Here is an 8,642-nt window from a genome sequence, read left to right on the forward strand (position 1 = left end):
TTGTGAGCCATTTTCCTAAGATAAATTTCTCTCTCTCTTTATATATATATAAGCTTTGCTGGGTTTTGTTTCTCTAGGGAACCCAGTCTAACACAAATGTCCTCCAACTTCATCCATGTTCTGTGGTGTTTTGCAGATTCTTCATTGTTCTTTAGTGTTTCATAGTATTCCATTGTGTGTATGTATGTACCATAGTTTGGTTATCTATTCTTCTGTTCATGGCACCTAAGTTGTTTCCATCATTTTGCTATAGTAAATAGTGCTGTGGTGAACATGAGTGTGCATATATCTGTTCTTGTCCTGGCTCTTGCATCTTTAGGATGTAAACTTAGTAATGAGATTGTTGGGTCAAGTGGTATTTATAACTCCCAACCTTTTAAGGAATATCCATACTGCTTTCAACAATAGTTGTACCATTTTGCAGTCCCAGCAGCAGTGTATGAGATCCCAGTTTCTTCATATCCTCACCAGCATTTGTTATTTTCTGTCTTGTTGAACTTTGCTACTAGTACTGGAGCCAGCCGGTATCTTACTGTTGTTTTGATTTGCATCTCTCTAATGACTAATGATCATGAACATTTCTTCATGTGTTTGTTGGCTGCCTGAATATCCTCCTTGATGAAGTGTCTATTCATGTCTTCTGCCCATTTTTTTTATTGGATTATTTGTCTTTTTGTTGTTGAGGTGTTGGGGTTTTCTATAAATTTTAGCAATAAGGCTCTTGTCAGATAAGTCATTGCCAAACATTTTTTCCCAAACTCTAGGTTTTCTTTTTACTCTTTCTGTGAAATATTCTTTTTAAAATACATTTTATTGAAATATAATTTATGTACAGTGAACTGCACAAAACTAAAGTGACGTGAATCAGTGCTTTTTTTTTTTTTTTGCAGTGTTCCTTCCCTTCCACTCCCATCCCTGATAACCAACAAAGAATTTTTCCCTCTATATATAAACATTTCCTTGACTTTATACAATAATGAAATAATACTATATTTGTCCTTCTGTGATTGATTTATTTCACTCAGCATAATGGCCTCCAGGTTCATCCATGTTATGCTGTGTTTTGCAGATTCTACATTATTCTTTAGTGTTGCATAGTATTCCATTATGTCTATGTACAATAGTTTGGTTATCTTTTCTTCTGTTGATGGGCACCTAGGTTGTTTCCATCTTTTGACTATTGTAAATAGTGCTGCAATGAACATGGGTGTGCATATATCTGTTCTTATCCTGGCTCTCACTTCTTTAGGATATATGCTTAGTAATGGGATGGCTGGGTCAAATGGTATTTTTAATTCTAGCTTTTTAAGGAATTGCCATACTTTTCCACAGTGGTTGTATCATTGAACAGTCCCACCAGCAATGTATGAGAGTCCCAATCTCTCCACATCCTTGCCAGCATTTATTTTCTGTCTTGTTGAATTTTGCTGTTAGTGCTGGGGTGGGATGGTATCTCATTGTTTTGATTTGCATCTCTCTAATGGTTAGTGAAGGATAGCTCTGGTAGCATAGTGCCTAAGGCACTTGACTGTTAACCAGAAGGCTGGCGGTTCAAACCCACCAGCCACTCCGCGGAAGGAAGGTTGGACAATCTACTTCTGTGGTGATACTGCCTCGGAAACCCAAGGAGGGGTCGCTATGAGTTGGGTCTGACTCGACGACACATAACAACATAACAACAACAATGGCTAATGAGGAGCTCTGGTGGCATAGTGCTTAAGGCATTTGACTGCTAACCAGAAATCTGGCAGTTCAAACCCACAAGCCACTCCTCGGGAGGAAGATGAGTCAATCTACTTCCATAGTGATATCGCCTTGGAAACCCAAGGAGTGGTCGCTATGAACTGGATCCAGCTGGACAGCAGTGAGTTTGTTTTTGTTTGTTTGTTTGTTTTTGTTTTAGTGGCTAATGATCGTGAACGTTTCTTCATGTATTTGCTGGCCGCCTGAGTATACTCTGGTGAAGTGTCTACTTCATTTTTTAATTGGATTGTTAATCTTTTTGTTCTTGAAGCGTTGGTGTTTTCTGTAAGTTTTAAACATAAGTCCCTTGTCAGATATGTCATTGCCGAATATTTTTTCCCAATCTGTAGGTTCTCTTTTTACTCTTTTTGTGAAGTCTTTTTTTTTCTGCACTTTTTTTTTTATTTTATTTTTAATTGTGATTTGGGTGAAAGTTTACAGAGCAAATTCATTTTCCATACAGCAGCTCACATACACTGCTTCATGACATTAACTACAATTTACCACAGTGCAACAGCTCCCCTCCCACTTCCTCCCCACAGTTACCTCTTCCCTGTGTCCTTCCCTCCATGCACTCCTGCCCCCTGACCTGTCTCCCTGTGCATACACAGCCCTTCTATTCTCCCATGATTGTTCTCTCCAAGGAGTGTATCTACCTAATGTAAATGTTCAGCTCGTATGCCTGTCTTTTGTTTGTCTGGAAGCCACAGGTGTTCCAGATCTGAAGAACAGCTAGGGACCATAGTCTCAGTTCCATCAGGCTCTATCAGACCAGCAAACCTGGTCCTTTTTATTTTCTTAATGTTTTTTTTTTTTTTTTTCGTGTAATTTGGGTTAAAGTTTACAGAGCAAATTCACTTTCACATGGCAGCTCACATGCACTTTGTCTCATATCATTGACTACAATTTACCATCTTTTTATGAAGTCTTTTGAAGCACATAAAAATTTAATTTTTAGAAGGTCCCATTCATCTAGTTTATCTTCTGCTGTTTGGGTTATGCTTGTGCAAAAAGGGCAAGGAGGCCACATATTCTGACCTCCTAGAACCCCACAAGAGGAAGGCAGAATCACCATCAATAATCCAAGGCCTATTACTTCAAGGCCGGCCATGCTGCCTCCCTCCAGCCCTTTCACCAACTGTTCCTCCCAAAGCAGCCACCACCTCTCTCCTGGGTTCGATAATTCACTGCAGTGGCCACGCAGAACTCACAGATTATGGGGTTTATTGGGGAAGCACCAGGTTACAATTCAAATTCAGGAAGAATGCTCAGTCTCTCTCCCAGCCCACCATCTCTCAGCCAAATCTCTTACAGTCTCTCCCGCAGCAGTGCATGTCCCTTGGTGTCTCAGCAATGAGTGTCTCTTGCGTGTCTTTCCCAGGAGCACGTGTCTCTTTCAGGAGTGCGTGTCTCTTTCAGCAGCATGTCTTCCTTAACCAGCAGTCAGAGAGAGAGTTCTGCCTCTAGGAAGACTCCTTTTGAGCTTGGCAGGGTGGCCAAACCAACCAATCATAACAACAGAATTCTAAGCCCCTGAGAGTGAACCTCCTATAACATTGTGTTGTGCCACGCCCGACAGAAATAACCCAGGTGGATAACATTTACAATCAGGAGCTCCTCAGTTGCTCATTCCACCACTGAGTTTACAATGACTTGTGGGTAGAAAAGACACACTAAGTAATTTACTACACTGCAGCTTGACAGTCTATTTATGCCATTACCTGAGGCCCTTAAATTTGCCCCTCATTTTTCCTTGAGAAACTTTATAGTTTTGGGTTTCACATTTAAGTCTTTGATCCATCTGGACTTAGTTGTTGTAGGTGGTATGAGGTACGAATCTTGTGTCATTATGTGGAGGAATTTCCTTTCTGTTCCTATTTTGCTGAGAGTTTTTATCAGGAATGAGTATTGGATTTTTATCAAATGTTTTTCTGCATTGATTGATATGATCATGTGGTTCTTTTCCTTTATTTATGTGGTGGATGATGTTGATCATTTTTCTAATGTTGAACCATCTTTGCATACCTGTTATGAACCCCACTTAGTCATACTGTATTATTTTTTTGATATGTTGTTGAAGTCTATTGGCTAGTATTTTGTTGAAGATTTTTGCATCTATATTCATGAGGGATATTGGTCTGTAGTTTTCCTTTTGAGTGATGTCTTTTCCTGGATTCGGTATCAGCTTTATGCTTGCTTCAAAAAATGTCTTTGGGAGAATTCCATTCTTTTCTATGTTCTGGAATAGTTTGAGTAGGATTGGTGTTAGTTCTTCTCTGAAAGTTCGGTAGAATGAAACCATCTGGGCCAGGGCTTTTTTCTGTTGGTAATTTTTTAATGACCTGTTCGATTCTTCTTTTGTTATGGATCTGTTCAACTTTTCCACCTCAGTCTGTGTTAGTTTAGGTAAATAGAATGTTTCTAGAAATCTGTCCATTTCTTCTATATTTTCAAATTTGTTGGAATATAGTTCTTTATGTTGTTATGTGCTGTGGAGTTGGACCCGACTCATAGCAACCCCTCCTTGGGTCTCTGAGGCAGTATCTCTATGGAAGTAGATTGTCCAACCTTCCTTCCGAGGAGTGGCTGGTGGATTTGAACCGCCAGCCTTCTGGTTAGCAGTCAAGTGACTTAGGCACTATGCTACCAGAGCTCCTCTAGTTCTTCATAGTATCCTGGTATTATCATTTTAATTTCTGTTGGTTCTTTTGTGACGTCGCCCAATTCATTTCTTATTCATGTTATTTGTATTTTCCCTCTTTTGCTTTGTAAATTTGCCAGTGATTTGTCAATTTTATTAATCTTTTCAAAAAATCAACTTCTAGTCTCATTTATTTTTTCTATTGTCTTTCTATTTTCTATTTCTTTTTCTTCTGCCCAAATCTTTACTTCTTTTTTTTTTGTTGTTGTTGACTATAGGCTTTTTTTGCTGTTCTTTTTCTAATTTTTGGAGATGTTGCATTGATTTTGGCTCTTTCTTCTTTTTTGATGTGTGCATTTATTGCTATAAATTGGCCTCTGATCACTGCTTTTGCTGTGTCCCAAAGATTTTGGTATGTTGTGTTTTTCTTCTTGTTTGATTCAAGGAATTTTTTTTATTTCATTTTTTATTTATTCTATTACCCAGTTATTTTCAAGGATGGTGTTATTCAGTTTACATGTGTTTGCTCTTTTTCTGTTGATCTTCCTATTGCTGATTTCTAGTTTTATAGCATTCTGATCTGAGAAGATGCTTTTCAGTATTTCAGTGTTTTTAAATTTGTTGATGCTTGCTTTATAGTCTAACATGGTCTATCCTGGAGAATGTTCCATGTGCATTTGAAAAGAATGTATATTGTGCTGTTGTTTGGTGAAGTGCTCTATAGATGTCTATAAGGTCAAATTGGTTGATCGAATTGTTTAGTTCTTCAGCATCTTTGTTGAGTTTCTTTCCAGTTGTTCTCTCTTTCATTGAAAGCGGTATATAAAAGTCTCCAACTATGACGGTGGAGTCATCTATTTGTCTTTTAAATTCTGTTAAAATCTGATTTATGTATTTTGAGGCTTTTTCACTGGGTGCATAGGTATTATTTTTATATCCTCTTGTTCAATCCGTCCTTTAATCATTCTATAATGTCCTTCCTTATCTCTCATGGTGGTTTTTGTCTTAAAGTCAATTTTATCATAAATTAATATTGCCACTCCTACTCTTTTATGGTTGCCATTTCCTTGATATACATTTTTCCAGCCTTTGATTTTTTGTTTATTTGTGTCTTTCTCTGTAAGGTGTGTCTCTTGTGGGCAGCATATTGATGGCTTATGTTTTCTTATCCAGTGTGCAGCTCTCCATCTCTTGAGTGGTACATTTAATCCATTGACATTCAGTGTAATTATCAACAAGTATAAATTTGTTGCTATCATTTTGTTATGTGTTTTTTAATGATGTTACTGATTTCTTTGTTCCATATGATTTTCTATGCTGATCTCATTTTGTTTATGAATTATGTTATCACTCCCTTCATTGCTATTGTTTTAGTAATTGCTTAGTATTTTTTCTGGTCCTCTTTTTTATTTTGATGTAAAGGTTTATCATTTTTCTTTAAGGTTACCCTGTGATTTATAATTTTCTTTCCAAGTTTAGAACAGTCCATTCTATCTTACAATTGTCTTGACTTCCTCACCATTTAGAAGTTCTGTAATTACACAGTTTTTTCCCCCTTTTTAGCTTGTAGTTCTCCTCATTTGCCAATTGATATATCTGGTTCTCTGTTTACAATCTTGTAGGCTTGTTTACTTTAGATACTTGCGTAACTGGGTTGGTTTCTGGGTTATGTCATCATGTATGTTAATGGTTGGTTGTTGTTTGCTGTTCTTGGTTCTCTGTCCAAAGGGTTCCCTTTATCATCTCTTGTAAGGTTGGTCTGGTTTTAACAAATTGCTTTAATTTCTGCTTATCTGGAAATGTCCTAATTTCACCATCATATTTGAAGGACAGTTTTGCTGGGTATATAATTCTTGGTTGGAAAATTTTCTTTCAGGGTTTTATATATACCATCCCATTGCCTTTTCACCTGTATAGTTTCTGCCGAGAAATCCAAGCTTAGTCTTATTGGTTGCCCTTTGTAGGTAACTTCATTTTTCCCATGCTTCTTTCAGTATTCTTTCCTTTTCTTTGGTTTTGGTGAGTTTGATGATGCTATGTCTTGGTAATTTTCTTTTGGGGTCTGTCCTGTTTGGAGTTCGTTGGACTTCTTGAATGGCTATATTCTCATCTTTCATCATATCAAAGAAATTCTCTTCCAACAAATCTTTGACAATTTCCTCTGTGGTTTTATTTGTCTCTTCCTGTTCTGGAATTCTGATTACATGCAAGTTACTCCTTTTGATGGGTGGCGTAGTGCCTAAGGCAACTGCTAACCAGAAGGCTGGCAGTTCAAACCCACCATCCACTCCTTGGAAAAAAGATTGGGCAACCTACTTCCATAGAGATACTACCTTGGAAACTCAAAGAGAGGTCACTATAAGTTGAATTGACTCAACAGCAGTGAGGGTTTTTTTTGTTTTTGCTTTTTATATTCCTTTTGATGGTATCCTGCATGAACCTTAGGCTTTCTTTGTTTTGTTTTTATCTTTTTTCTGATTAATCCCTTTCTAAAGAAGTATTCAAGTATTTGTCTTCAATCTCACTAATTCTGTCTTCCATTGATTGAGTTCTATTCCTTTGCCCATTCAATGTGTTACCTATGTTTCAGAATTTAGAATTACTCTTCTGGATTTTTAGCTGTAGATTTTGTATCATTTCTAATTTTTCATTTATTTTGTCATTTTGTTCTTGTATTGTCTTCTGAGCTTGTTCTAGGGTTTTCTCTGTGTTTTCCTCAATTTTGTCATTGTTTTTCTTGATCTGTCTCTCAGTCCTTTGAAGATACCTAAATATAATTCTTTTGAATTCCTTATCAGGGAGTTCTAATGCTCTTTCTTCCTCAGAGATATGTTCTGGTCTGTATCTTGGTCCCTTGTTTCTACTGCTTTATCTTGCTTCTTGTGTGAACTGTGATGGTCTATTGTCTCTGAGACACTGTAATGTTTTTGTGTTTATGTTCAATTGGTGACTGTATATTGGAGTGATTTGCCTAATATTTTAATTTTCTTTGTTTTGTTTGGACACATCTGAGTAGGCATGGTACTGTGCTCCCCTATTCACTAGTTGGCAGCACTTATGCACTCATTACCTGTCTTCTTTCCAGTCATCAGCCTTCCATATGTCCGTGCTGTCTTTGGCAAGCAGATCCTATTCTTGGTTCCCAGAATCTGAATGAGAATGCTGTCACTTTAAATATCCAAAATGGCCACTGCTTGTAAACATTCAAAATTGCTGCACCAAGCCACCACTTGTAAACATTAAAAATGACTGTGCCCTCCAGACAGGCGAAAGTTCACAGCTCAGTTTGTTTCCTTCTTTGTTGTTTCCCTTTTCAGGAGTTGGCTACACATGGTTTTGCTATTTTGAATCAGACAACCATGTGGTCTACTGTGCCAGGAATGACAAATTATAGAGGAATGGTGTGGCATTCATCATCACAAAGAATGTTTCAGGATCTGCCCTGAAGTACAGCTTTGTCAGTGACAGAATAATATCCATACACCTACAAGGAAGACCAGTTAATACTACTATTATTCAGATCTACGCATCAACTTCCAAAGCCAAAGATGAGGAAATTGAAGATTTCTACCAACTTCTGCAGTCTGAAATTGACCAAACATGCAGTCAAGATGTGTTGATTATCACTGGTGACTGGAATGCAAAAGTTGGAAACAAAGAACAGTTACCAGTAGTTGGAACACAGGGCCTTGGTGATAGAAATAATGCTAGAGATCGCATGATAGAATTTTGCAAGACGAGTGACTTATTCATTGCAAATACCTCTTTTCAGCAACACAGGTGATGACTATACACATGGACTTCACCAGATGGAATACACAGGAATCAGATTGACTACATCTGTGGCAAGGGAACTCTGGTGGTGTATGCCTAAGGCATTTGACTGCTAACCAGAAGGGTGGTGGTTAAAACCCACAAGCCACTCCTCAGAAGGAAGGTTGGGCAATCTACTTCCATAGTGATACCACCTTGGAAACCCAAGGAGGGGTTGCTATGAGTTGGATCTGACTCAACAGCAGTGTGTTTGGTCTTTGGTTTTAGTGGCAAAGAAGTTCAGTATCTTCTGCCAAAACAAGGCCAGGAGCTGATTGTGGAACAGACCATCAACTGCTTATATGCATGTTCAAGTTGAAGTTGAAGACAATTAAAACAAGTCCATGAGAGCCAAAATATGACCTTGATAATATCCCTCCTGAATTTAGAGACCATTTAAATAAATTTTGTGCATTGAACACCAGTGACCAAAAACCAGAGAAAT

Source organism: Orycteropus afer, unplaced genomic scaffold (genome assembly GCF_000298275.1).
Source record: "Orycteropus afer afer isolate SDZICR_OR568_19922 unplaced genomic scaffold, OryAfe1.0 scaffold00132, whole genome shotgun sequence".
In the NCBI taxonomy this organism is placed as follows: Eukaryota; Metazoa; Chordata; class Mammalia; order Tubulidentata; family Orycteropodidae; genus Orycteropus; species Orycteropus afer.